Source organism: Schistocerca cancellata, chromosome 7 (assembly GCF_023864275.1).
Source record: "Schistocerca cancellata isolate TAMUIC-IGC-003103 chromosome 7, iqSchCanc2.1, whole genome shotgun sequence".
NCBI classification, from domain to species: Eukaryota; Metazoa; Arthropoda; class Insecta; order Orthoptera; family Acrididae; genus Schistocerca; species Schistocerca cancellata.
Window position 1 is genome coordinate 298,912,118 of NC_064632.1, and position 5,000 is coordinate 298,917,117.

General features: G+C 53.0%; 1 non-coding gene across 1 annotated transcript in view; it reads right to left on the bottom strand.

The window, feature by feature from the left end:
* Window positions 1–1,331, bottom strand: part of LOC126093538 (small subunit ribosomal RNA) — a 1,909-nt gene extending 578 nt beyond the window's left edge. The window contains exon 1 of the ribosomal RNA XR_007521677.1: window positions 1–1,331. This exon is cut by the window's left edge and continues 578 nt beyond it. This is a non-coding gene — a ribosomal RNA (small subunit ribosomal RNA).
* Between the last annotated feature and the right edge of the window lie 3,669 nt (window positions 1,332–5,000).

The following is a 5,000-nucleotide window of genomic DNA, read 5'->3' on the forward strand; positions in this document are numbered from 1 at the left end:
CAATCCTTCCGGTGTCCGGGCCTGGTGAGGTTTCCCGTGTTGAGTCAAATTAAGCCGCAGGCTCCACTCCTGGTGGTGCCCTTCCGTCAATTCCTTTAAGTTTCAGCTTTGCAACCATACTTCCCCCGGAACCCAAAAGCTTTGGTTTCCCGGAGGCTGCCCGCCGAGTCATCGGAGGAACTGCGGCGGATCGCTGGCTGGCATCGTTTATGGTTAGAACTAGGGCGGTATCTGATCGCCTTCGAACCTCTAACTTTCGTTCTTGATTAATGAAAACATACTTGGCAAATGCTTTCGCTTCTGTTCGTCTTGCGACGATCCAAGAATTTCACCTCTAACGTCGCAATACGAATGCCCCCGCCTGTCCCTATTAATCATTACCTCGGGTTCCGAAAACCAACAAAATAGAACCGAGGTCCTATTCCATTATTCCATGCACACAGTATTCAGGCGGGCTTGCCTGCTTTAAGCACTCTAATTTGTTCAAAGTAAACGTGCCGGCCCACCCAGACACTCAATAAAGAGCACCTTGGTAGGATTTCAACGGGGTCCGCCTCGGGACGCACGAACACGCACGAGGCGGTCGCACGCCTTCGGCTCGCCCCACCGGCAGGACGTCCCACGATACATGCCAGTTAAACACCGACGGGCGGTGAACCAACAGCGTGGGACACAAATCCAACTACGAGCTTTTTAACCGCAACAACTTTAATATACGCTATTGGAGCTGGAATTACCGCGGCTGCTGGCACCAGACTTGCCCTCCAATAGATACTCGTTAAAGGATTTAAAGTGTACTCATTCCGATTACGGGGCCTCGGATGAGTCCCGTATCGTTATTTTTCGTCACTACCTCCCCGTGCCGGGAGTGGGTAATTTGCGCGCCTGCTGCCTTCCTTGGATGTGGTAGCCGTTTCTCAGGCTCCCTCTCCGGAATCGAACCCTGATTCCCCGTTACCCGTTACAACCATGGTAGGCGCAGAACCTACCATCGACAGTTGATAAGGCAGACATTTGAAAGATGCGTCGCCGGTACGAGGACCGTGCGATCAGCCCAAAGTTATTCAGAGTCACCAAGGCAAACGGACCGGACGAGCCGACCGATTGGTTTTGATCTAATAAAAGCGTCCCTTCCATCTCTGGTCGGGACTCTGTTTGCATGTATTAGCTCTAGAATTACCACAGTTATCCAAGTAACGTGGGTACGATCTAAGGAACCATAACTGATTTAATGAGCCATTCGCGGTTTCACCTTAATGCGGCTTGTACTGAGACATGCATGGCTTAATCTTTGAGACAAGCATATGACTACTGGCAGGATCAACCAGGGAGCTGCGTCAACTAGAGCTGAGCAGCCGGCCGCCCGGGAGTGTGTCCCAGAGGCCCGCGCGAACACGCAAGCGTCCGCTCAATTATTCTGCAAACAGGAGGAGGCTGAGCTCCCCTGCACAATACACCTCGAAACCCTCTCAGGTCCCGGCGGCGCGCAGCGCCGTCCTAAGTACTTGGTCGGGTTCGAGAGAGGCGCAATCGCCCGGAGTTAGGCGAGTAGACGCTTTAGGTGCGACCACCCGTGCTCCCAACTGAGCTTGCCGCTGCCGACAGAGGCCCGGGAGCGTGCTGTCGTGGCATTGCCGGCGGGAGACAACACGCGCCACCTACGGTGACCGGCAGCTCCAACGCCAGCGCCACAGAAGGGCAAAGGCCCCACGTGGGTGCCGAAGCGAACTCTCCCAGCACAGCGCACGTGCCAACACGTCTGCACAACTGCGATACAAACCACCAGCGAGAACCGCTGGGGCGACCGAGCAGCAGACGGCGTCGCGGCGCCGAGTGCCGGGCGGCGGCGCATCCTCAACGCACACAGTCCTCAATCAGACCAGCACACTGCAGATGTCCACCGCGCTTCGCACCGGGCCGGCGAGGACCCACTTTGGCTGCACGGCGCCGCGCGCAGGGTGCCCCGGCGCGCAGCTGCGCCGCCTGCCGCGTCCGTCGGCCGGCGCGCCTGCCACTGGGCGCCCCCACCAGCCGGCTGTAGCGCGTGCGCCCACGCACCGCGCGGCCAGCACGCCGGGCGGCCCCCCCTCACCGGCCGGGGACAGTCCCACCCACCCACAGCCGCGTATCGCTTCACACCCAGATTCACATTCACGTTCGTTGGTATGGTGGGGACCGCTTCGTAGCTGTACCGATCGTTGCCCTCACAGATGTACCTCCAGCAAGGACAACCGCACCACAACGGGTTACCAGTTGTTCATTTGCGTAACGTCACCAGTAAACGTACACGTCCATCCCCGTTTGCAAAGTCAACTATTATTGCATGCCTGCCTGTCAGGTGTCAAGACACACTACATCCGCTCACATCCACGCAACAAAATGTGCCCGACTAGAGGGCACGTGGAAGGTGCCCCCGTACGTATGCGATGTCCACTGCGCGACCAACTGTCAACCGGCCTCTGTAGCATGTCGCAGATGTGGAACGCGGGGCACCGTGCTATCACATTGTGTGAGAAGAGACTACTACGTCTGCATACACGCGCCACTACATGAACAGACGGCTCATGCTGATCGCCATCCACTGCGTCCATTACTCCCACACGTCTCTATGGCGTACCACACTGCAATGCAGCTGTTATGGGGAGATGACACGTAGCTGTGTACACAACATTCTGAGCGGGTTGCGGTTGGACAATACATTACTGTAACGTGTCATATGCCAATTACAGAGCAGGGTAAGGCACAACTTGGGTTAGGTTAAGGCACAACTTGGGTTAGGTTAAGGCACAACTTGGGTTAGGTTAAGGCACAACTTGGGTTAGGTTAAGGCACAACTTGGGTTAGGTTAAGGCACAACTTGGGTTAGGTTAAGGCACAACTTGGGTTAGGTTAAGGCACAACTTGGGTTAGGTTAAGGCACAACTTGGGTTAGGTTAAGGCACAACTTGGGTTAGGTTAAGGCACAACTTGGGTTAGGTTAAGGCACAACTTGGGTTAGGTTAAGGCACAACGTGGGTTAGGTTAAGGCACAACGTGGGTTAGGTTAAGGCACAACGTGGGTTAGGTTAAGGCACAACGTGGGTTAGGTTAAGGCACAACGTGGGTTAGGTTAAGGCACAACGTGGGTTAGGTTAAGGCACAACGTGGGTTAGGTTAAGGCACAACGTGGGTTAGGTTAAGGCACAACGTGGGTTAGGTTAAGGCACAACGTGGGTTAGGTTAAGGCACAACGTGGGTTAGGTTAAGGCACAACGTGGGTTAGGTTAAGGCACAACGTGGGTTAGGTTAAGGCACAACTTGGGGGTAGATTGCGGTGCAAATTGCGTTACATTGCGGTGCAAATTGCGTTACATTGCGGTGCAAATTGCGTTACATTGCGGTGCAAATTGCGTTACATTGCGGTGCAAATTGCGTTACATTGCGGTGCAAATTGCGTTACATTGCGGTGCAAATTGCGTTACATTGCGGTGCAAATTGCGTTACATTGCGGTGCAAATTGCGTTACATTGCGGTGCAAATTGAGTTACATTGCGGTGCAAATTGCGTTACATTGCGGTGCAAATTGCGTTACATTGCGGTGCAAATTGCGTTACATTGCGGTGCAAATTGAGTTACATTGCGGTGCAAATTGAGTTACATTGCGGTGCAAATTGAGTTACATTGCGGTGCAAATTGAGTTACATTGCGGTGCAAATTGAGTTACATTGCGGTGCAAATTGAGTTACATTGCGGTGCAAATTGAGTTACATTGCGGTGCAAATTGAGTTACATTGCGGTGCAAATTGAGGTAGGTTAAGGTGCAACACAGGTTAGGTTAAGGTGCAACATAGGTTAGGGTGCAAGGTGCAACATAGGTTAGGGTGCAAGATGGGTTAGGTTAAGGTGCAAGATGGGTTAGGTTAAGGTGCAAGATGGGTTAGGTTAAGGTGACATAGGTTAGGTTAAGGTGACATAGGTTAGGTTAAGGTGACATAGGTTAGGTTAAGGTGACATAGGTTAGGTTAAGGTGACATAGGTTAGGTTAAGGTGACATAGGTTAGGTTAAGGTGACATAGGTTAGGTTAAGGTGACATAGGTTAGGTTAAGGTGACATAGGTTAGGTTAAGGTGACATAGGTTAGGTTAAGGTACAAACTGGGTTGTGTTATGGTACACATTGCGTTGTAGTACAGTACACGTTAGGTTTGGGTACGGTACACAATGTGGTATGGGATGGCGTGTTGTGGGGGGGGGGGGGGTGAGGTTCGTTGATATCGACCGTAGGACGTGGATGCCCGAGGCAGCGTCAGTGTGTCAAAGGAGTTATGTCACGTCGGGATGCGCTTTTCGCTAGTGAGAGGGGGCGAGCCGTGTCTGTGGTTGCGGCAGACCTGTGTGTTTCATTCCTGCCAGTGTGTTTGTGCTGTAAGACGAGGCAGTGTGGTGATGTTGGGTGCACCCCTGTGTAGGACATGTGTGGGTGTTGGTGGCTTCTCTGAGCAATTGTGGTTGTCGGACGAGTGGGGTATTCTGTTTTATGATTGGACCTCCCGGTCTGGTTATCATAGCGTAGTTGGTGTACTGTGGCGGATAGGATGCACCGGACGTTGGTCCATGCTGGTGCTTAGTTGTTGTATCTGTGTCTGTTACAGGCAGAGAGTAGTGTGTGATAGAGTGTGTGGCTGACGTGTGGTTCATTTTGTGTGTACGGACGTTCAGCATGTATAGGGGCATTTGCGTATATAATCTATCTATGTGGGCCTGCATAGTTTACTGAGCAGTGCTGTGAGGTGACTGAACTACGAGTGACGTACTGATTTACAGCGGAATGGTTGCCTTGTACCAAAGATGGAGTATCGGAGGACCGTCTATATTCTGAGAGGAGCCCTGTTTGCCACTGGGCGTGGGGTCTCGCGTCCTGCGGTTCAGTGCCCCCAGGGAAGCGCGCGGAGGTGGTGCTGCTGCTGCTGTAGCAAGCGAGCTACTTACAGCATGTATAGGGACAGCGGGAATATGGCATAT